Here is a 25,431-nt window from a genome sequence, read left to right as displayed (position 1 = left end):
CCACCACCACCACCACCACCACCACCACCACCACCACTGCCACCACCACTGCCTGGCTCATTTACTTTTCTTAAGGGATTAACTGTTTTTACTTACTGTTGTTTTTTCCCCCTTTTATGTTGAATTATTTCCTGAGTTTTGGTACCTTATTATTATTATTTTTTTAAATTATGATTTCTGTTGCTCTCTCACGTCTTGTGTTTTTTTCTCAAGATATTTTAGATCCTTTTAAAATGGGCTGTCAAGCCGGGCGGTGGTGGCGCACGCCTTTAATCCCAGCACTCGGGAGGCAGAGGCAGGCGGATCTCTGTGAGTTCGAGGCCAGCCTGGGCTACCAAGTGAGTCCCAGGAAAGGCGCAAAGCTACACAGAGAAACCCTGTCTCGAAAAACCAAAAAAAAAAAAAAAAAAAAAAAAAATGGGCTGTCATGTTTTTGTTCTGCTCTGTAGAATACGGTCCTGTCATCTGTAGGTGTTAATCTGTTTATAATGACAACTGTGTATGGAATTGACCCTGATAACTTCTGTGACATTTTCATTTGAAATTAATTTTTAAAATCTTTTAGAGTGTAGCTGGGACCAGTCCAGAAAAGCCTTTTCAAACTTCACAGAGCTTTTCTCTGTTTTTTTCTATAGCGTTAAAAAATATGACTTGGAGATTTCCTGGCCTTATTCTCTCTAGTTGAGTCTGAACCCTTTTTTTCTTGCACTCCTGTCCATCTCCAATTTTTACTCTTCATGACCAGGAATCTTCCTCTGTGCCTACTAGAGCTAACTGTCAGTCATTTGTAAAACTCTTTATTTTTTAGTCTCTTTTCCACTTCATCTCCTTGCTGTAACTGAATACCTAGCTCTCATTCTAAAGGCATGTTTTTCCCTTTGCAAGGTCTGTAGTCATGTCTTCTCCTACTGAGACAAAGATAGTCTCTTGGTTTCTTCTTCCTGTGTGTGGACAACTTCTGGACTCATTGTCACTTTCCTGCTCCTCCAGTTGCAATTACTGATGACTTCAGTATCTATGCAGAAGATCCTACTGATACTCTCACCTCTGCCACTTCCAGGATCATGTCTTTATTTTAGCCATTCATTTCTGTGTTGTATGCTATACAGATAATTTTGAACCCTAGGTGCATCTGTATTGTCTGAGAAATTTTGAAAAACCACAGATGTCTAGGACTTACTTTTGTTTATGCGGACTTGGTTTATGGGAGATGTGACCTAATATGTTAACAATTTTCTGGATGAGTTTAATGTGCAGCCAGGATTTAGAGCCATGCCTCAGAACTTATTAATCACAGCTTTCCATAATACCGATTTCTACCTTTTGGTTTTTTTGCTCACTTCTTTTCTCTTGCTGTAATAAGCCATTCTGACCAAAAGCAACATTGGAAGGAAAGGGTTTATTTAATTAACACCAGGTCACAATCTATGGAGGACTTCTCAAGCCAGAGAAGTCAGGACAGAAACTCAAGGCAGGAATCATGGAGGAATGCTGCTTACTGGCTGACTCACTTGTTCATGGTAAGTTAGCTTTCCGGTATAGCACAGACCCACATTTCCTAGGGATAGCTCTACCCACAGTGGGATGAGTCCTTCCACATCATCATCAATCAGGACAATCTCTCATAGTAGTGACCGCAGGCTAGTCTGATCTGGACAATTTCTAACTTAAGGTCCCCTCTTCCCAGATGACTGTGTTGTGTCAAATTGATGGTAAGAACTAACCAGCACAGTACACAGTAGCCTTAATTCTTTTACCTTATCGATACCTTTATACTTCCCCAGTGCTGGAATACAAGTGGAAATCACCACACTTATAGTTATGCGGTGCTGGGGGGTCGTCTATCCTGGGGCTTCCTTCATACTTAGCTGTACCCTTAGCTCCTAATAGTACCTTTCCATTTATTACCCTTTCCATTCCATAACACTCAACTATCTTTCACTTCCTTTTCTGCTAGCTGGATTCCAAGCCTGTCATTATAGTTGTTCTCCTGAATCTCTTTTCAATCCATTTGAATCCTTGCCTTTGGTTGTTCTCACATGGTAAAACACAATACCAGTTAGTACCAGTGTTACATTTTATAATTGTATACTTATAAGTAACTGTTGCTGGAGTAGAATAACTTTGACAACTTTAAATTATTGCTTAGTCTCCAACTACTTTAAATTAATTGTTTAGTATTCTGGTTCTTTTATATTCTTGTTCACTTAAATGATTATATTTTTTTCTTGAACTCAGATTTCCAGCATTTCCTTTCTATCCTCTTTCTCAGCACTAAGAAAATAGAAATAATCTTGTCACCCGCGTCTACCAGTGTTACTATAGATTAACCATCTTTTCTTCTTTTCAGTTGTCCACTAGAGTCCATTTGCCTTCTCACCTTTTCAAGGACATTGTTTCTGTATTTTTCTTTTTTCCTTTTCTAGACCACTGCTAACAACTAAAAAACATTCCCATTTCTTCAATTTTAAAGAAACTCTTTCTTGACCATCTCTTTCTAGCTACCATCCTCCCTCTTTTCTCTCATTTATACTAGAAGTCACAGAAGTGAGTTATCTTTACTCACTTGTCTGATATTCCTCTTTTCACAGCTTTCTGCTAAATGTATAGTTAAATGATTCATTGGTAAATTTATAGAGTTGACCAGTCATTACAATTTAATTTTAGAATGTTTCTATCACCTCAGAAAATTTCCTTTATCTTGTTGCAATCAACTACTGTTCCTAACTCCAGCTTTAGGCCATGTTAAACTGTGGATCATGATCTCATATGGGCTTACAGAGTGAATGAATGTGAGGGTCACGAAACATTTGACAACAGTAAGAAAGTTCTGAACATACAGCAACCAAAAATGAATCAAAAGCCAATGTGTAACAAATCCAAGATGATTTTGGTAGGGCTTGCTCAATATATCACTTTATTTCAACCTTGGTTTTGAACATGCAACTTGTGCCTTTTGGAGTGTACATGCCATCAAGGCATACAACTCCAGTGAACACTGCCTGACATCTTAGCTAGATTTGATATTGTTGTATGTTATGGTTTGTGGCTTCCCCTCCCCCATATATGGTTTTCTGCACCCATAGAAAACAATAGTTTAATTTTGGGAAACAAAGACTTTTAATGTTTTTCTGCTGTCATTTTTCAGCACATTATCAGCTCAGTGTTGTATTTCAACTTAGGCTGCATTGTGTTAGAATGTTGATTTTAAAAATTGTTGAGTTGTTGATGTATTTTGGTTTGGAAGAAAGATGGAATTTCCAACAATATCTGAAGTGGATCTAAACACACTTTTGCCATTTTATACTACATATTTATGTAAAATGGTATTCTCAGCACTGACAGTTATAAAATAAAAATATTATTGATCAACTAAGAAAAATGCTGAAGATACGGTATATCATGTAGTATCAACTATTCAGCCAAGATTTAATTATTTTTGTAAAAATAAATAAGCACATCCATCTCATTAGTTACAAATTTGCTTTTGTCTTTAATAAATGGTAACATTTTATGTATGCCAAAGAATTATCTTAAACTTCTTCATGATTTATCATGAAGTGTTTGATTTGTATATCTACTTTAATCACCTGTACTCCTGGGGTTGTGTAAAGATTTTCTGAGTTGAAAAGGGATCATGAATGGAAAGTTAAAGAAACTGCTCGACTAAATACTGTCTGCTTTTTGTTTTTATAACCAGCATTTGGAAATTCATAGTATGCAGTTTTGTTTTACAAATACAAATCTAATCTTTTGCTTCTGGCTTCTTTGCCTTAGCGTGTTTTTAAGGGTAATTTGTGTTGATCATGTATCAATATTTCATTTCATTTTCTTGATGAATATTATTCCATTGTGTAATGTACCATTTTGTTTATCCATTCACCAAATGGATGTTTGAATTCTTTCCAGTATTTGGCTTTTATGAATAATGGTGTTGTGAACATTCATACACAATGTTAATGTGGATAAATGATTTAATTTCATTTGGGCCCATTCCTAGGATTGGAATTGCTGGCTTTGTGATCAGTTTGAATTACTTTTTGGTGTTAGGTAAGGATCTAAGTTTATTTCTCTGTATGTCGACATATCTAGTTGCTTCAGAATAATTTGTTGAAAAGATTATCCTTTCTTCCATTAAATTGTCTTTGTATCTGTTGAATACAAGTACCTGGGGTGATATGGAGGAATCATTAACACTGGCTGTTTTACTGCCTTGAATTTCCTGCTAAATCCTTAGATAATCAATTAGTTCATTGCTTTCTCCAGATAGGACTGCTGTAACTCCAGAATAATAGAGACCCTGCTCTCTCCCAGCAGGTGCCACTGGGATGGTTAAATTATCTGAGGTCTGCAACCAAGTTAAGTCTTGTATTTTAGTGGAAACAAAGTTGCTGGTTTTCAAGACATTCCCTACTTTGGTTGAACCACATTTTGGAGGATGCAAATACGAAGAAAGAGAATAGCTCCAGGAGAAAATAGCAAAGGCATGAGTAGTTCTTCTGCAGTTAACAGTCCCTAGTATCAATGAGTAAACAGCAAAGGCATGAGTAGTTCTTCTGCAGTTAACAGTCCCTAGTATCAATGAGTAAACAGCAAAGGCATGAGAGTAGTTCTTCTGCAGTTAACAATCCCTAGTATCAATGAGTAAACAGCAAAGGCATGAGTAGTTCTTCTGCAGTTAACAGTCCCTAGTATCAATGAGTAAACAGCAAAGGCATGAGTAGTTAGTTCTTCTGCAGTTAACAGTTCCTAGTATCAATGAGTAAACAGCAAAGGCATGAGTAGTTTTTCTGCAGTTAACAATCCCTAGTATCAATGAGTAAACAGCAAAGGCATGAGTAGTTCTTCTGCAGTTAACAGTCCCTAGTATCAATGAGTAAACAGCAAAGGTATGAGTAGTTCTTCTGCAGTTAACAATCCCTAGTATCAATGAGTAAACAGCAAAGGCATGAGTAGTTAGTTCTTCTGCAGTTAACAGTCCCTAGTATCAATGAGTAAACAGCAAAGGCATGAGTAGTTCTTCTGCAGTTAACAATCCCTAGTATCAATGAGTAAACAGCAAAGGCATGAGTAGTTCTTCTGCAGTTAACAATCCCTAGTATCAATGAGTAAACACTTCTTTGTTGTCTGCTTTTGAATGGCTTCCAGAGTATGGAAAAGTCAGCTCTCTCTATTTTGAACGGTTCCAGTCAGGCTTCCTCCCTCATCTTTTCACTGAAATTGCTGATCATGGTTATCAGTGGCTTTTACATTATTTAGTCAGTGGTCCTGTTTTAGACTTGGTTTTGCTTGACTTATTTGCACTATTTGGTACACTTGCTTACTGTGCTGGCTAGCTTTATGCCTACTTGATACAAGTTAAATTTATCTGAAAGGAGGGAACTTCAATTGAGAAACTGTCTCCATAAAATCTGGCTTGCAGGGCATTTACTTAACTAGTGATTGATGGGGGAGGGTCCAGCCCATGGTGGGTGGTGCCATTCCTGGACTGCTGGTCCTGGGTTCTATAAGAAAGCAGACTGAACAAGCCATGAGGAGCAAGTCAGTAAGCATCACTTCTCCATGACCTCTACATCAACTCCTGCCTCCAGGTTCCTGCTCTGTTTGAGTTCCTGTCCTGACTTCCTTCAGTGCTGAGCAGTGATGTGGAAGTGTAAGGCTTTCCTTATTTGGAAATAAACCCTTTCCTCCCCAACTTGCTTTTTGGTTATGGTGTTCATCACAGCAATAGTAACCCTAACTAAGACAGTTATTATCTTTTCCTTGAAATCCTAACTTCTAGGATTTCCACTATTTCATATGTTGTATGTTCCATGTTAGTGGGCAGCTTTTGTTTATTTGTTCTCATCTTTACAACCTATTAAACTTTTGGAATGCTCTGTAGAAATCTTTTTTTTTTCTTCTTCTTCTTAAGACATTGCTTCCTCTGAAGCCCTCTTAAGTGGTGCTGTAAGACTTTCCTGTAGGTCTCAAACCACTGGAGCTGGAGTTAGAGAAAGATGTCCTTTTTACTCCTTGTGTGCAGCGTTGAGGTCATTCTTTTCTTTTTCTAAAATTCTCTGGCTTTGAACTGCATGTCATCAGATTATGTTATTTACAACCCCAGTTGATCCTAACTCCTGGTTCATTCCCTATAATGAGTTTGATTTTGGTTATTTAGAGTTAGAACAAACTTCGAAAGTAAAAGGCTCAGCTCTCCACAAGATTGATCTTTATGCAGATACCAGCCAAAAGTCTAGAGGCTGACCACTCTTAATTTTTGGTCAGTGGACTACAAATTTGAGGGTTCTTACCATCTTCTTGGGTTTGATAATTCATGAGAACAGTTCAGAGGAGTCAGGAAAGCAGTGTGCTTACAGCAGTAGTTTCATGGTAGCATCACAAATTTAAGTCAGAATGAGCTGAAAGGAAAGGTTTATAGGGTGGGAGAGATTTCCATATGGGGGGTGGTATCTTTTCCCAGGGGAGTCAGGGCAAATCTTCTTCCTGTCACATGGATGTTTGACAGTACACACACACACACACACACACAGTATTGCCAACTTGAGAAGCTCCCACAAGCCTTAGTATCTAGTGTTTAAGGAGATTTCATTATGTAGGCATAATTGAATTATTGGTCATGGATTGAACTCAATCTGTAGCTTTTCTCTTTGTTCTGGTCAGGTTGATATCTCATGGCCCAAAGCCGCAGCCCACCAGTCACATGATTGGTCTTTCTTGTGTAGCCAGAGTTATATTGTTACCATAAACTGTCTAGGAGCTACTGTTAATCCTACCATGAATGAAAAAGATATTTGAATCACTCAGGAAATTACCAGGATTTAAAGACTACCTCCCAGGAACTGGCAGATACATGTCAGCCAAATTATTACCCAGAGTCACCCTCTCTTTTATTTGTTGCTCTCTTTTTCTTAGCAATACTATTTCTTATATTAATCCTTGGTAATTTTGATCATGAAATATTTTTTCAGCATTTTGATCTTTCAGTATTTTGAATTTAACTTATAGAAATGGTGTAATTTTCCAACTTAGTCATTCTTTATTAACAACTAAAGAATCCTCATAATTTCAGTTTTATGCATCTTCCTCTCTACCACTTGTTTCTTTCCATCTTTCTCCTTCTAACCCCGATTTACAATCTTTTAACCCTACGTGGTTTTCTAATCCGTTGATTCTACTGCTGTTCATACTGTCTCTCAGTAGCCTTACTCCCTTTCTTACTTGTAAGGTTTGTAAACCTTGTAAACCAATCCTAATTATCCCAGCATACAACCCTTGATATTTCCCTTAGAGAAACTTTGTTGTTGTTGTTTCTTAGTAGTGTTGGGCTTAACTCAGGGCCTTGCAATATGAGGCAAGTTCTGTACTATTGAGTTAAACACTAGGCTCTCAAATTTCCTTTCTTGATTCATTGTCCTTACAGAGCCAAAACTGCATTCCTGTTAAATCCAGCTTTCCACTTTTTCCATTCCTGCACCCATGTAGCTGAATGTGGTTAGTGAAAAGCATACAACATTACTGATTGGTTTTATTTTAAATTCATGACCGCAAACCTCAAGTGGGACCTTAATCCTTCCAGGTAATCATGTTATATAGTGCAGGAGTAGGGTGGACCTCTTTTTTTTTATGGTTTTTCCTCTCACTTTACACTTTTAACGCTTTCCATCCTTCTCTCTCTTTTTTTTTTTTTTTTTTTTTTTTTTTGGTTTTTCGAGACAGGGTTTCTCTGTGTAGCTTTGCGCCTTTCCTGGAACTCACTTGGTAGCCCTGGCTGGCCTCGAACTCACAGAGATCCGCCTGGCTCTGCCTCCCGAGTGCTGGGATTAAAGGCGTGCGCCACCACCGCCCAGCTTCCATCCTTCTCTTAACTAATGCCTCTTCTTCATTTTTTACTGAAAAAGTTGAGAGCAGTCCTCTAGAAGCTACTTCTAGGCATTTACTAACGTTTACATCTACCTATTGTGAAGAAGTACGCATACTTCCTTCTATAGGTAACCATTTCATTTGTGCAGTAGATTCTATCTCCTGATGCCTATTTAAGAACGCTACTTAAGCTAGGCACATGCCTTTAATCTTGGCCCTCGGGAGGTAAGATAAGGCAGATCTCTGAGTTCAAGGCCAGCTTGGTCTACATAGTGTGTTTTAGGACAACCAGGTCTATGTAGAGAGAGACTCTGTCTCAATACAATAATAACTGAATAAATATAATAAAAAGGAATGCTATTTCAGCAATTCTTTTCTTTTCTAATTAACTCATTCTTATCAAACATGCCACTTCTTTCATGTTAAAAAGACACAGTTCTTTTGACCTCATTTGCCCCTCTACTACTAATTTTGATGTTTAAAAAATTTCTTATTTTGTGTGTATGTGTAGTTATACGTGTATACATGAGTATAAGTGCACATGCACATGTTTGTGGAGGCCAGAGCTCAAGTTAATTTTATTCAGTGGGTTATAATCTTTTCTGTGACTTTCCAGTGCTCTAGTTGTTTCCTGTTGGATCAGTGGGATAGCTCAATTTGATTTTCTATTATATGTACCCTATTATTTCCATCACTTTCTTGCTTTCTAGAACATGATGCTCCAGGCTCAGCTACATTCCTGTTCTGTTTTATAATCTTATATTTCTCCATGGAGCCATAGATTTCTTTTCTATTTTAATTAAGGTATGACTTATAAGGAATAAAATGTAAATAAAGTAAGGTTTAGTTTAATGAGTTTTCACAATTGTATACACTGTCTTAGAACTTCTGTTGTTGTGATGAAACACCATGACCAAAAAGCAAGTTGGGGAGGAAGGGTTATTTTGGCTTACACTTCCATATTACTGTTTATCTTTGGAGGAAGTCAGGACAGGAACTCAAACAGGGCAGGAACCTGGAGGCAGGAGCTGATGCAGAGGCCATGGAGGGGTGCTGCTTACTGGCTTGCTCCGTCTGCTTTCTTATAGAACCTAGGACCACCAGCCCAGGGACGGCACCACCCACAGTAGGCTGGGCCCTCCCCCATCAATCACTAATTAAGAAAATGCCCTACAGCTTGGTATTATGGAGGCAATTTCTCAGTTGAGGTTCCCTCCTTTCAGATAATTCTAACTTGTGTCACATTGACATAAAACTAGCTGCCACACAGTCTGTATGGCTGTTACTTCAAACAAGATAAAGGACATATTTATCTTCTAAGAAAGTTTCATCATCCCTCATTTTATGCAGTTAACTCTTCCAACCAAAAGCCCCCCCTTCTTTTAACTTCCTTTTAACTTTGCCTAGTGTTCTACTTTATGTGCGTGAATTATAATGAATATAGCCCTAGCTGTCCTGGAACTCCCTCTGTAGACCAGGTTGTCCTCAAACTCAAGAGAGATCTGCCTGCCTCTGCCTCCTGAGTGCTGGGATTAAAGGTGTGTGCCACCACACCCAACTTTATTTTTTATTTTATTATAATTATTTAATATCAGTTTTGAGTCCAGTTATGAAAGAGTGTATATAGTATTTTGAACAGGGAACATTTAGTGTAATGAATTAATAATTATAAAAAGAAATTAGAGTAATGAGAGCTTGATTAGGAAGACCCGATATGGAATATAACAGATAAAAGGAGAAATCGTTACTTCTGTACTTAGAAAATTCAAGGAAGAGTGCTCCCCCAACCCTTGGTTGACATCCAGATTCTGCTGGAAAGGTCATGACCATGGCTCTCTGAATGGCAGAGAAATTGTATGGTGGTATCACACAGGTGGAACTTCCTTGAAATTTGGCCTCTAGAACTTCTCTCTTGCCATGGTAAAATGTACTGGTGGTTACCAAAAGTATTCCAGTATAAAACCACCAGAGGGAAAGTGCTGACTGTTGGATACTCTTGCTGCTATGCAGCACTGAAGTGGAGGACTGGAGAGGTTGCACATACTGCAGTGAGTAGTTTGATGCTAGAGCAGCTGTCTGTGCTGTAGGAACCAAATACCGGAGAAGCCACGTGCTCTGGAACCTAGAAGCAAAACCATTTCTTCCCACAAGTTCTTGCCAGTGCTCTCTCTACTCATGAAGTTTACCACTGCACCAACTGGCAAAGAAAATACATTCAGAGGGCTCAGGTCTATTTTCAGAACAAATGAAGAGTGAATTTAGAGCTGAAAGGCTTTAAGTCATATTTTCTCCTCTTAAGCCTCTTTAAGTTTCAGTTGTATGGTAGCCGTTTATATAAAAGAATGGTAAAAGTGAAGGTAAACCCATCTGTCTAGTGACTGGATATAAGGTTGGGTCAGCTTGTTTTATCTTGGGACTTTATCCTAGCTGTAGTTTATTTTAGCCTACCATTGGCTTCAAAAGTTTTGAGGTGATTGGGACTTTTTCATTAGAAGGACTTGGTATCTGCTCTGGCAAGTTTTCAGAACTCTCTTTCAGTGTTGTAGTTGAGCCACTTTACAGGCTGAATGACAGATATCTGTGCTTTATGCATCTTGTATTATTTCTTAAAAATTAGCATATACATTTATATTTTGTTACTTCCTTAAGCTGAAAAGGCAGTACATAATACTTTTTGCATTTTGACATTTTTAGCATCATGTTGTGGGAATTAATACTACTTTGGAAGAATCTTTTCTCTCTCTCTTTTTAGCAGCTATATGATTTGTAGGTCTTGGTAATTCAGTGTCCAATATGTTGCAGTGGAAGATTATTTTGTAATAGTTGGGCCTAGTGGCGCAGGCCTGTAATCCCAACCACTTGGGAAACTTGAGTCAGGAAGATCTCAAATCCAAGGCCTGCCTGTGCTACAGAGGGAATTCTAAGCCAGTCTGGGCAACTTAATAAGACTGTCTTAATAATAAAAATAAAATAAAAAGAGGCTGGGGCTCGGTGATAGAATGCATACATAAGGCCCTGGGTACAGTCTGCATTGCCTACTATGGAAAGGTTTTCTTATACTTTTTCCATTTTCTCCTTCATTTATTTGTATTTTCTTTTAGAAACTCTCACATTTTTAGAAAGTCTCACCATTCCCTGAATCTGCCCCCTGGATTTAACTTCACTATCATAACTTCTATTTGAAAATATTTCCTTCATTTTTGTTTTCTAAAATGTAAATATTTGTGCTTGCTTTGGTAGCACATATACTAAAATTGTAATGATACAGAGAAGATTAGCATGGCCCCTGCACAAGGATGACACACAAATTCATGAAGCGTTCCATATTTTTAAAAAAATGTGAATATTTAGTATATTTGTGTGTATAATTTTATGCATACACACATATATATAATTTTATTTTTAATTTTATGCGTACACACACGCACATATATATATATACATATATATAAAATTTTATTTTTTGAGATAGAGTTTCACTGTGTTGTCAAAGTGGGACTAGAATTTGTAGTCCTTAAGTCTGAGTCTTCTGAGTAGCTGGGATTTGAGGTGTGTGCCACAGTATCTGGCTTGAATGTACTTTTAAAATTATTTATTTACTCATGTTTTACATGTGAGCATTTTGCTTGAATGTATATATTTGCACTGTGTGTATGCAGGTGCCTTTGGAGACCAGAAGAGGGCTTTAGATCCCGTGGAAGTGGAGTTACAGACCTTAAGTGTTCTTGTGTCAGAAGTCTTTCTGTGCAGTGGTATAAATGTGCATATGAAAACGTATTTTGTCTTTTATGCATAAAGGGATCATATTTTAGGTGCCCTGTATTTTGTGTTTTTCATGTAGTGTGTTTCAGTCTTTTTCATGACTGTAAGTGTAGCTCTAGTGTCACTGTTTTGTCAGTTTGAACTCAGCAGTGCTTGGAATGAACATGATTGTGTGCTTCTTTTTTCTTTCTTTTTTTTTTTTTTTTTTTTGATTTTTCAAGACAGGGTTTCTCTGTGTAGCTTTGCGCCTTTCCTGGCGCTCGCTCTGTAGACCAGGCTGGCCTCGAACTCACAGAGATCCGCCTGCCTCTGCCTCCCGAGTGCTGGGATTAAAGGCGTGTGCCACCACCGCCCGGCGATTGTGTGCTTCTTAATACATGTGTGTCAGAGAGTTTTTATTTAAATAGAGTTATGATCTGTCTTTAAAAACTTTGAGAGATATGACTAAATTCACTTTTTCCATGAAGAACCATCCCAGTTCACACGGCTACCAGTTGCATACGGTCCCACTTCTCGCTCATTCTTGCTTATTATAGAAACTATGGATTTTGCTTTTTGTCAGTCTAGTGAATTGAACATTATTTAAATTGACTTTTTCTGACTTTTAGGAAAGTTAAGTACATAACCATGTACATGAAATCTCTTGTACTTTGTTGTTTAGATGCTTTGCTTATATTTTTTATGTTACTGATTTTTTATTGATTTGTAAGAGCTCTTTATATAGCTCAAACAATTTATTTTAGTTACAGGTATTTTCTCCTGATTACTTATTTGTTTGCTATTTAATTTTGGTATGGCATTTTTTTTGTTTTATGTGTTTTGCAATTTTTATGCATAAATATTTTTTTCCTTCAAGGATTCTGGAATTTAAATCTTGACTTTAGGAAGCCCTTCAATTCCAGATTTTAAAATACTCTACCTTCCCCCTCAAATGCCTACATAATATTGTTCTATAATTTTAAAGCAAATGTCGTGAACTGTCAATCAAAGTAGTTTTTTTTTTTTTGGTTTTTCGAGACAGGGTTTCTCTGTGTAGCTTTGCGCCTTTTCCTGGAACTCACTTGGTAGCCCAGGCTGGCCTCGAACTCACAGAGATCCGCCTGGCTCTGCCTCCCGAGTGCTGGAATTAAAGGCGTGCGCCACCACCGCCCGGCTCCCTCAAAGTAGTTTTTAGTGAACTTCATTTTATTCCTCTTGATAATTTTCTACAAATTGAATGTTTTACCAGAAGTATATCTAGAAGAATCATTTTAATGTTGTGAACTCATAGAAAGATTATCAGAAAAATTAATAGAGAAAATAGGATTTTAACAGCTCTTGGAAGGGGCATACTAAAGAGGAAGACTGGGATAATTTGTACAGCAGTAGTTTTCAACTTTCCTAATGCTGCAACCCTTCAATCCAGTTCCTTATGTTGTGGTGATCCCAGTCATAAAATTATTTTGTTGTTACTTCATAACTGTAATTTTGCAACTGTTATGAATCGTACTATAATAGGACATCTGATATACTGACTCCAAGGTATCGTGACCCACAGATTGAGAACCACTGTTGTAGAAGACAAGATTGAAAGGTGGTACTAGTTCTTAGGTGGTAGGAGAGGAGCTATAAAGTGGGGACACAGGGTTTACTTTATTTTGTTTATTTATTTGGTTTTTTGAGGCAGGGTTTCTCTGTGTAGCCCTGGCTGTTGTGGTACTCACTCTGTAGACCAGGCTGGCTTCGAGGATCCACCTGCCTCTGCCTCTGGAGTGCTGGGCTTAAAGGCATGCACATGGGGTTTAAAGTGTAAGTGGATTAATTTAAAATTCTGCCCTTAAAACTTTAGTCATCTTTTCTCTATTTTTAAAAAATTCCTGATTTCTGACTTTGTTTTGATTTGTTCTTGTACTTTTTTGTCTCTCCATGATAATTTTATTAGGTGTTATTGTGACTATTTTAGTTCATGTTACACTCACTACTCCTTTATATTCTGATCCAGAAAATTATCTTGGTAATCCTCTTGACATTTTTTTTGTAATTTATTACTTTAAGGTCAGAGGGTTTTTTTTTTTTTTTCCCTAATTTTTAGTTATTTGTGATCTGATCTAGCATTGACTCCCCATTTAAAATTGTACTCTGGGGCTGGAGAGACAGCTCAGTGATTAGGAATACTGGTTGTTCTCTCAGAGGACCTGGGTTTGATTCCCAGCACCCACCCCTCTGTAACTCCATTGTCAGGAGATCAATGAATTTTCTGGCCTGTGCAGGTACTGCATGCTTGTGGAATAGATATATACACATAAAAATAAATAAACCTAAAATAGTTTTAAGTTTTACTCTACTGAAAATAGAATACACAGTTCTACTTGTGTTTACTCTCCCAACCTATCTCCCTTATTTGAATCTTTATTTTTCATTAAATTTTAACAGCTGTTTTAAATTCATATAGTTCATATATTTGTGATAGCAGCTTATGGGTTGTGGTGTATAAAGTAGAGTGCAAATACTAGTGACTGAGCATTTAAGCTATCACTACCAAATGCTCACCTAGTCATATTTTTCACTCTTTTCTACTCCACCAAGAACATCTTTCATGGTTAAAGCCATTCCTTCTTTGATCCTATACTTCCAGGATTTTTATCTTAATTACTATAATACCTATTTTTAATAATTGAGTTTTAGATGTGTTAACTATTCCATCATTTTACTAATAAATAATTTAACGCTACCAGTGTTAACACCTACTGTTAAATGATACTGGGAATGTTCTAGGGAATAAATGCCTTATTGAACTAGTATCTTTTTCCTGTACTTTTTGCATATTCAGTTAGGATTGTGCTCAGCCTCATGTAACAAAATCTAAATGCATTGGCTTAATCAAATAGGAATTTTTTTTTTTTTTGGAGGGGGGTAATAGGAAATCTCTATATAGGCAGTTCAGGGCTTATGGCAGTTCTCCAGTGTCATTAAGGGCACAGATATCTTCTTTACCATCTTTCATAGTGGCTTTCTCCCTATGATAGCAAGGTAGTTGTTATGTCTCCAAACTGTTCCTTCAAGGCATTGCCCACAAACCTTATGTTTTGATCTCATTGATATTAACTGAGCTACATGTTTAGTCATAGGCTCATAGGCTGCAGGGGAGTTTGAGAAGCTCTTATTTTAGGTACTTTGCTTCCTTATCCCAAAGTAGTATTTATCTAATATGGAAGATAGTAGAATTTTGGCCAGATAACTAGCTATTAGCACATGATAGGCAAACATACATTTTTTGTTCTTTTTTTTGTTGTTGTTGTTGTTTTATTTTGTTTTGTTTTTTCGAGACAGGGTTTCTCTGTGTAGCTTTGCGCCTTTACTGGATCTCGCTCTGTAGACCAGGCTGGGCTCGAACTCACAAAGATCTGCCTGGCTCTGCCTCCCGAGTGCTGGGATTAAAGGCATGCGCCACCACCGCCTGGCACATTTTTGTTCTTTAAAACAGCCTTACACATTGGTATGTTCATTGCCAAGGAGAAACTTAGAGTCAGAGGCCAAGTGTTGTGCAGCCCCACAGAAACTCATTGGGATAGAGGTATGAGCACAGTTTAACCTGTCCAAAGCCCATCCTCTCTGCATTCTATTGTTTACATAATTTTGTTCACTTTGAGTCTTATTTAAGTAAATATTTTGCATGAGTACTATTAGAAATATCTTAATTAAATCTGATGATCTTTTAAACTAGTATGTTGGTATTTAAAGTTAACTACAGTCTTTTATTTACATAATATTTTGATTAATGAGAGTAATTTTTCTTACAAGATAAGGAACAAATATCTGAGAAATCAGATTACTCTGTTTTCAGGATGTCTTAGATGGTACCTACTTTCTTGTTTTAATTACTTCTCTTCAATACTTAAGCTTTGCTCAAGCTGTAATGAGGTTTTCCTGTTCCACGTTGAGAAAAGTAATGGTGTTCATATAAGGATGGTTTACGAAGTTACAGGGCAGCTAATAATAACAGTTTTCTTCATCTATAGCCCAAAATAGGCAAATCAAGAATTTTGAGGAAAATAAATGAGGAAAAACTTTAGAAAACTTTAATGGTATGCAATTAGGGCTCCAGAATTAGGACACAAATGACAAGGTGAATCTCACTGAGTATGATTTAGATATTTTGATTTTTAAAGCCAACAGTCTGAAACAGCTTTGAAACTTTTTTTCCAGAAGACAAAGCCAGAAGGAAGCAAGACTAATGTTCTCTTCTCCTTTAGGATGGTAATATTTTTAGCTGCTAAGGTTTTTGCATAAATGTGACTTTGACTTTACTTTGAGGAATTGTTAACATTTTATTTTCTTATGCCAAAGCACACATTAAACATAAACTAGTTCACTTAAACCTCTAATCTCTCTTTCTTGTAAACTCTGATGATGCGCAGCTCCATCTATTGTGAATGGTACTTGGGTTCATTTTAGGCAAAAATTGCTTACTAACCTTTAAAAAAATTTCCTGTAGTGCCTATTTAAGGCTTATACTTAGTTTGATCTTAAGTACCAAATAAATAAAAGACTAGGAGACATTTTATATATTTATAGTTAATATTAAAAAAAGGCCCAAAGTAGTGGGCCATCTGTTGTTACATATCTTAGAATCAGAGAAGCATTGAAAACCATAAGAATATAATTTTTGAAGAATTTTTCCCAAAGCATGTGCTAAAATAAGATATTTTAGCCGGGCAATGGTGGCACACACCTTTAATACTAGCACTTGGAAAGCAGAGTCAGGCAGATCTTGTGAGTTTGAGGCCAGCCTGGTCTACAGAGCTAGTTCTAGGATAGCCAAGGCTACACAGAGAAACTCTGTCTCAAAACAAAACAAACAAAAGATACTTTGCAGTGTTTATGTATATTTTGGTCATTTTTTGATGTTATTTATGAGACTGCTTAGTGCCTAGACTTATTCCTCTAAAATAATAGTTTAACCTCTTAGACATACTGGATGTTTTATATGGCTAGAAGAAACCAAAGAAAGCAAATGATACAGGGACATAAGTTGCAGTTCTGGAAAGACACCTCTTTTCACGTGACCTTTCATTGAACTGGTGACAAAAGAGGTATGTAGTCTAACATTAAAGTATTTTATTAGATGGTAAGTGAATGAAAGAATTTAAAAATCTAAGCTCTCAGAAATGATTTTGCATGTTTTTGGTGTATGTGTTAGTGTCATATAGTGGGACATTGTAGATTGATAGGGAAATTACCTGAGGAAACAGTAAGTCAACTGGAAAGCCTCCACTCTTATATTTTATCTCCTTTGTGGAGTTTCATAGAGAATTTTACTGACTTAATTAAAATTTGTGTTGATTTCAATGATGAATAAATTACTTTGAGGTAATGAAAACATTTTGAAACTAGAGATGATAAACAAGTGTGTGTCACATTGAATCTTATTTATTTCACTTTTAGTCCTGTATGCATCTCCTGTGGGAATTGTAATTGGAGGTGGAATTTTCTGTCTCGTAAGCCCGATTATACCCGGCAGCTGCTTCCCAAATTACTACACAGAGGCTTATATTAATTATAAATGCTTGACCATTAGCTCAGGCTTGTTACTAACTCTTACAGCTTAACCCATTTCTATTGATCCATGTACTGCCATGTGGCCTGTGGCTTACTGGTCCTTGGGTGGCTGGCTTGTGTCTGCCTTGGCTCTGCCCTTCTTCTCCCTGTATCTCTGTTTGGCTTTTCCCCCTAGCCTTATTCTGCTATGCCAAATCAGCTTCTTTTTCTTTTCTTTTCTTTTCTTTTCTTTTCTTTTCTTTTCTTTTCTTTTCTTTTCTTTTCTTTTCTTTTCTTTTCTCTTTTCTCTTTTCTCTTTTTTCTCTTCTCTTCTCTTCTCTCCTCTCCTCTCCTCTTCTCTTCTTTTCTTTCTTTCTTTTTTTTTTTTTTTTTGGTTTTCCAAGATAGGGTTTTTCTGTGTAGTTTTGGTTCCTATCCTGGATCTTGCTCTGTAGACCAGGTTGGCCTTGAACTCACAGAGATCCGCCTGGCTCTGCCTCCTGAGTGCTGAGATTAAAGGCGTGCGCCAACACTGCCCGGGCAAATCAGTTTTTATTATTTTATTATTAGAGGAACATACATTCACAGCATACAGGAGGGTCCTCCCACAGCATTTCCTCCTTCCTGTCTAATCAAAAAGGAAGATTTTAACCTTACCATAGTAAAATTACAAATAACAAAATAGTTATCAAGCAGTAATTACAGTTACAATATCTAGTCTATTTGTATTTGACAAAATCAGAGAAAACATTTAATTGTGTCTATCCTATTTTGGTGAGTCTAAAGTTTTATATCTAATTTATCCTTTGTCATAATTAAGGAAACTATAACTATAATTATCTAGTCTTCAGCTCTGCCAAAGACTTTAGAAAGATGAAATGTTGCCTAATAACAGGGACATCAGGGCGGGCAAGGAGGTCTGGGATAAAGTCAGGCGTATTCAAAGTGCACTCACGATACAGAAATGAATCAGCATCGCCACTGCTGATCCAGCTGTCACTACCTCTTCATTCCCAAGGGAGATAGGGAAGGTCCAGAGAAGGTCACTTAGCTGTGACTTCAGCAAGCCCTCCACAGTCCAAGAGAGAGAGAGCTACCCTTCCCTCTGGATCTTATCAGGTCACATATCTCCAAAGAAAACCATGCCCATTGAGCCAAGCTGCCCCATACAATTGACTATAGTACCAAATTCCCACAACAAATTATATAAAAAAGCTTTGTGTATTCTCTCACACGTCCATGGTTATTTATACATGTCTAAGTGCATAGATTAAAATATTGTAGTAGTAGGAAGACCATAGTGTTCATATCACTTTGACTTGTTCCTCTCTCTTTAGGGATAAAAATTGGCTAGATTTTTATCTTAGAACAAAGAGACATGCTATATCTTTTAGAACCATGCATTTTATTCTATAGTTTTTTTGTTTGTTTGGTTGGTTTTTTGGTTTTTCAAGACAGGGTTTCTCTGTGTAGATTTGGCACCTTTCCTGGAACTCACTCTGTAGCCCAGGCTGGCTTCAAACTCACAGAGATCCGCCTGCCCCTGCCACCCGAGTGCTGGGATCAAAGGTGTATGCCGACACCGCCCAGCCTATTCTATAGTTTATAGTATCTCAGTGCCAGGATTTAAATATTTCCCTGTTAATAGATTCTTCCCTCCAACAATTTCTTCCCTTTTTTATTCCTTCCTTATTTTTTTTTAATATTTCTTTTATTTTTTGAGAGCATAATTGCATAATTTCCCCCTTCCCTTTTCTCCCTCCATACTCTCACATATACTCTTCCTGTTCTTTCAAATTCATAAGATCAGCCTTCTCTGAAAGGATTTGATGTAGAAAGTGATATGCAGATAAAAATATAATGGATAAATTTAATAAATGTACATTTTTAGTGTTTCATGTGTTTAGACCTTATCTATGCAACAATGAATTAAACAACTTCTCTGTCATCCTAGAGCTTGTATTTAGTGGGGAGTTGACATTGAATAAATGTATTTGTGTGTTTGTGTGTGTGTGTGTGTGTGTGTTGTGTGTTACATGCTCATGTGTGTGTGGTGAAGGTCTGCATACCTGTTTGCTCACCCTCTCAGAGGCCAGAGGGAGATGTTGAATGTCCTGCTTTATCACTCTTCTGTATTACTTCTTTAAGACAGGGTCTCATGGAACCTAGGGCTAGACTGGCAGCCAGCAAACTCTTATTAGTCCTCCTGTCTCCAGTCTATACAGTGCTGGGGTTTCCATCCACTTGTTTTCACATGGGTAGTAAGAGCCAAACTTAGGTCCTTATACTTGCTGTCTAACCCACTGAATGATCTCTCTAGCCCAGGAGATGAAGTTTTAAAGAAAAATAAAACATAAGAAATGTGGATAAAGACTTTGATATATGAATCTTTTCACATAGTCTTCCCCTCCTGGAGTTTAGAAAGCTCATCTTTTGTACCTTTGTTTTAATAAGTCATTGGCTTTCACAGTGAGGACAGTGAGGACAGTGAAACATGAAACTTTCTGTGCAAGTTATTCCATTGAGCAAGGGCAGTTCTCAGAAGTGAGGGCAGCTATAAGCCACTGACAGCACAAGTTTTAGTTAATACATGAATAACTACACTTAAAGTATATTGTAGTGAATCTTTCTCTGTCCTGCCAGCCAGCTCCCAAATAATGACATGGAGACTTATTTTTTTATTTTTTTTTTATTTTTTTTTTTTTATTTTTTTTTGGTTTTTCGAGACAGGGTTTCTCTGTGTAGCTTTGCGCCTTTCCTGGGACTCACTTGGTAGCCCAGGCTGGCCTCGAACTCACAGAGATCCGCCTGGCTCTGCCTCCCGAGTGCTGGGATTAAAGGCGGACATGGAGACTTATTAATTATGAAAGCTCAGACTTGGTTTAGGCTTATCCCACTAGCTCTTATAATTTTAATTAACCCATTTATTTTAATCTGCAATCTGTCATGTGGCTCATTACCTACTCTTCTCTGTACTACTCATGCTGCTTCCTCCTCGTCTGCCTGGCAACTCCGCCTTTCTTCTTCCCAGAATCCTCTCTGTCCCTGCAAGTTGTTGGATGTCCTAACCTCTTCCTAGCTATTGGCTGTTTAGCTTTTTATTACACCAGTCACAGCAATACATTTTCACACAGTGTACAAATACCCCACAACAATATATGGTTAACAGTTTTGTTTGTTTTGGGGGAGAGGGCGTTTGAGACAGGATCTCACTATGTAGCTCTGGCTGTTCTGGAACTCACAGAGATCCACCTGCCTCTGCTAAGATTAAAGCTGTGCACTACATGCCCAATTCTGTGGTTAGCATTTTGTTGTGATTACTTTTATCTCATATCTGCCTCTGCATGTCTTCATCTGTCTTATATCATTTGATTACTTTTATCTCATTATCTGCCTCTGCATGTCTTCATCTGTCTCTATTTTTTGATTCATTTCAAAGTAAAATGTACTCTGTAGTATGATCTTGCTAAATATTTAAGCATGAAATCATTAGAGCTCAAATTTGGTTTATTTTGTTCTTTTGAGGTAAAATTTACATATAATATGTAAGTCTGCTGTAGACATCTGCTGAATTTTGACAAGTGCATACAGCTATGCATCCCAAATTCCATTAAATGAAGAACATTGCAAATTATAGTATTATTATAGTATTGCTATTTGCAGACAAAAGATATCTTAGACACTTTAATTTCATTTACCCTACTTCTACCTTTTAGGTTGTTGTCATCATTTTAAGTTTGCCTATGTTTTATTTATTGTGCTGGGATTGAGCATGGGGCCTTATGAAAATTGGGAAGCTCTGTACCACTGATCTACTTCCCTAGCCTTTACATGTATTTTAAAATTACCACGCTTTTGAAATTGATGCTATTTTGCATTTCATATGTACCAACAGGTTAATCCATTCTGGACTCTTCTTGCATATCTGATTTTTAAATATTAATTTCCTATTAGAATAACCCCTTTTTGACATTTCTGCTAATCATACATTGTTTGATTTTGCTTTTTAAAATAATTTACTTCATTTTCATTTTTCAAAGAATTTTACAATCTGTAGTAGATATTTTTTAAACATTTATGTATAACATTTTGTTTAGTTGTTTCAGAGATTTCTTTCTGTTGTAGATATTCTTAGCACTTTGGCTATGATTGCTTGGTGTTTTTGTTTTTATTGTTTGTTTTTTACAGCCATAGCTTCATATATCTGATTAGTTAGAAAATTCCTGCTTCTTATCACCTCAAATATAACTTTCTGAATTTTCAGTTATGTGCATGCTGCAACTTTTCAGTGGGCTGCATATGGTGCTAATATTCTTTTCCACATTTTCTAACCTTTCTTTGTGCTTTGATTTTAATATTTTCTGTAGATGTAAGCTCTTCATGTTTGTGCAGTTTCCTTCACAGGACACAGAAAAGAAGGGCAAGACTATAGGCATGGTAGTGGAACCACAAGGGAAAATAGAGGCAGACATTGTTTATTTTTGTATACAACATACAGAAGAATGTTGTTATGATTGTTCAGTACAAAGGAGAAGAAAAGTTACAAAAAAACCAAAAAAGGCAGATGATTTTTTTAACATAATTTCTTTATTGAATCTTTGGGAATTTCATATCATACATCCTAATTTCACTCACCTCCCAGCCTCTCCATACCTTCCCCTTATCCCTGCAGTGCTCCCTGCAAAGAAGATTTAAAAAAAAAAATCAAACCAATCCAAAACAAAACAAGCAAGCAAAAATAAAAAATGAAAAACAAAAAACAAAACCTCTTCACTCCTCCATCTTTCCTGTCTCTCCAATACCTCTTCGTCTGCCCTGGTGTCATTGGGAGCCGCTGTATATCATTTTGTCCAATCAGCTTTACTTGCAAATGTTCATCACAACGAGTCATTGGTCTGGTTCAAGGCCTCTGGTTTCTTGTACACCATCATCACTGGATCCTCACTGGGACTCCTCTTGAATATCCTGCAGATGCCCTAAGTTGTGAAGATCCTGCATATATTGTTTCACAGGACTAGTTCCTTCACAAGCTCCAGCAGGTCCTAGATGGGGTAGATGTTAGGGTAGGCCTGGGTGGTAGTTGAGCTGGTCAGCCCAGGCCACTGGAGCCACCCACCTCAGGTGATGGGAAGAGCCAGCACCCCTGTGCCCATGCCATCAGGGTCAGTTCTTCTTTGCCTGTGGTGAGGGGCGGGGCCATCTCTCCCGAGTGCCAGGGAGGGGGACAGCAGCTCTCCCATGAGGGGCAGGTCCATCGAAGGGCAGGGCAGCATGACCCTCTGATTTAATCACTCATGGTTCTTATGGTCCCCTGAGGTGACACAGGCCACAGACATCAACATAGACCCCAGGTGCAGCAGGACCATGGACTAAGACATGACCCTTGGCAGCAGCTTGGGCCTAGACAACATCTTGGCTTCAGTGGAAGCACAGGCCACTCAGATCAGGGTGGCTCTGGTGGCACAGCCCTTGGACACCAACAAGACCATATGTTGTAGCCCTGACCCTTTCTTCCATATAATCTTTGGTGGCAACATGGGCTTCAGACTTAAACACAGTCTCAGCTGCCATAGGACCACAGACCCACACATGTTCCTTGGCAGCAGCTGGGTCTGGATGTGAACATTGGCCCAGGGGTGGCAAGATCAGCATGGCCCCAGTAGCAGCATGGCCCTTGGACACTAACATGGTAACAGGAACCTCGATCATTAACACAGAACCTAGCTGCATTGGGGCCACGGACCCAATGGTTCTTATGGTCCCCTGAGGTGTCCAACCCCTGGCCTGGACATCACCATGGCATTGGGAGCAGATGATTTTTTTTTAAATCAGAGTTCTTGCAAACAGTATTAGGGGATGTGATCAAAAGCACAGTTGGGTTTTCCTTTGACATAGAGCAGTACAGAGAAGAGAGGTTCTGGTTTATGAGTTTCAGTAGTCTTCAGAGGTGGGATAATTCTGGCTTTTTTTTTTTTTCAGTAGAAGGAAGGATATATTGTGGCTAATAGTTCCAGAGGGAAAAGAGTTTGTAACTACCACAGAGGAGAAGTATTTTTATATTTTACATGTTAAGAAATAATGCATGGTAAAAGAGGACCTTCGTGATAACTTTTAAAAATTTTTGTGAATTTCATATGTATCATATTTATATCACTTCACCCCTCCCTGTCCTCTCCAACTCCTCAAGAATTCTTGCCCACTCCTTCTCACATTCATTGCCTCTTATTCTTTATTTATTATGGTTACATATGTATGCACATATAAATTTAAAAACACAATTTGATGAGTTTATTTAGTGTAGCTCTCTCTCTCTCTCTCTCTTTCTCTTTCTCTGTATGTGATTCAGTTTTTTTTTCTAATTTAGCTTTTTATTGATTCTTAGTGGATTTCATATCATGCATCTCGATCCCATTCATCTTCCCGTCCCTTTGTATCTGCTCTCTGCCCTTGCAACTTCCCTCTAAGATAAAATAAAATTTAAAAGAAAAGAAAAATAATCTTGTCATGGAAGCTGAACTGTGACACAGTGAGTCACACAGTATACCCTTTAGTCCATACATCTTTACTTGCAATGTGTCATTGGTCTGGTTCAAGGCCTCTGGTTTCTGCTACACTATAGATACTAGGCCCTCACTGGGACTCCTCTTAGATATCCTGTTGTGTTCTGATTCATGGAAATCCTGCAGCTTTGGGTCTGTAGGACACATGCTCCAGCAGATCATAGATGGGGTGGATGTTGGGATGGGCCAATTCATATCCCTGGTTCTGAGTCTGGGTGGTTGCTGGGTTGGTCAGCCTGCCAGCTCTCCGTCATCCTCACTACCAGGGTGAGCTCTCAAGCACTGCTCAGGCTAGCTCACCCTATGCAATAACCAGCAAAGGTCAGGACCAGTTCTCCTGCTCTCACACCCTCAGGGCCAACTCATCCACACTTACAGCAACAGGGCCAGCTCTACTATGTTGCCCAGGCGAGGTGGAGGGGCCACTCTCCTGAGTGCAACAGCTGGTGAAAGGCAAGGCCAGCTCTCCCATCTGCCACAGGTGGGAAGTAGGGGAACTTCTTTTGCCCATTCTACCACATGGTAGATGAGAGGGGTGGGGCTAGATCTCTGATGCTCACTTTCTCAGGACTGGTTCACCTGTGCCCCTGTCAGTAAGGTCAGTTCTATTGTGCTGCCCAGGAGAAGTGCAGGGCCTGCTCTCCTGAGTGCTAGTTCCCCTAGTATTGCAGCCAGTGAGGGACTGGGCCAGCGCTGTACAGCCTTATTCTCTCACTCTTCTTTGATAACAGGAGTGATGGACATCAACAGAGACCTCAGACATGGCCCTTGGCAGCAGAACAGGCCTGGATATCACCATGGCCCTAGATGGCAAGCAGGCCACCCACTTTAGCCTGCTCTTCACTGCTTTCACCTCTTCAGGTCTCCCTCTCTCCACAGGACGTGAACCATTACATGTGTCTCTCTCTCTTCCATACTCCACCATGTATTTGCTCACCATAATAGTGCCCAACTCTCGGTGCCTAGCTGACCTGTGTTTTCTCCTCCCCACCCAGTGTGGGTCTTCTTCTGTCTTAATTGTGCTGCTCAGACTCTTGTTTTCTCCTGCCTGCTCAGGGCAGACCAATTCTGACTTGTTGATAGGGAATATGTAGTTTTGTAAAGTGTGTGTGTGTGTGTGTGTGTGTGTGTGTGTGTGTGTGTGTGTGTGTGTGTGTGTGTGCGTGCGCGTGTTGGGGAGGGAAAGAGGGAGGACTGAGAAAGGAGTGGGGAAGAAAGAGGAGACAGGGAAGTTGTTCCAGAATTGGAGAGTCAAATGAAATGTAGGATGTATTTATAGCTAGCTAATTGTTTCTTCGAATCTTTAGTGCTGTTAGTACTAGAAATTTTGAGAATTCTATTCATGGTCGCCATAAGATACTGGTGAAATTGTGGTCCCCTATTGAGATTATTAGTCTCATTAATAAAAAATATTTAAGAATGCTTTCAAACAGAGGCTTGAGGATAGTTTTATTAGAGTTTAAAAGAAAACCCCCAGGGCAGGTAAGCTGTAATCTTGGCAGCTGCCTGGAGGAGGAGCATGGAGAAGAGAAGAGGGAAAAAAACCAGGTAGTTTGAGTCAAGCTAGGGTGGAGGTCAGCCACATGGTGGACAATAAGCCACATGATGAGGAAGGGGGCTTTAGAGAAAGAGTGAAGCCCAAAGTACCAGAAAAAGCACACTCAGGTTCTGGCTGGCATCGGAAAGAGAGAAGCAAAAGGAAAAGTTATAGCTCTATACACAGTTAATT

The 25,431-nt window shown here is 38.4% G+C and overlaps 1 protein-coding gene and 1 non-coding gene across 12 annotated transcripts in view; both read left to right on the top strand.

Moving 5' to 3' along the window:
• The window catches only part of Tanc2 (tetratricopeptide repeat, ankyrin repeat and coiled-coil containing 2), a 314,497-nt gene that overhangs the window by 13,756 nt on the left and 275,310 nt on the right, over positions 1-25,431 (top strand). The window lies entirely within an intron of this gene.
• LOC128123618 (U6 spliceosomal RNA) lies at positions 11,088-11,194 on the top strand. Its single transcript, XR_008222776.1, has one exon. It is a non-coding gene; the product is annotated as a U6 spliceosomal RNA (small nuclear RNA).

Source organism: Peromyscus californicus, unplaced genomic scaffold (assembly GCF_007827085.1).
Source record: "Peromyscus californicus insignis strain IS unplaced genomic scaffold, ASM782708v3 Scaffold_3__1_contigs__length_106647218, whole genome shotgun sequence".
In the NCBI taxonomy this organism is placed as follows: Eukaryota; Metazoa; Chordata; class Mammalia; order Rodentia; family Cricetidae; genus Peromyscus; species Peromyscus californicus.
Note: the sequence above shows the minus strand (reverse complement) of the source record. Positions and strands in the feature narration are given on the sequence as shown.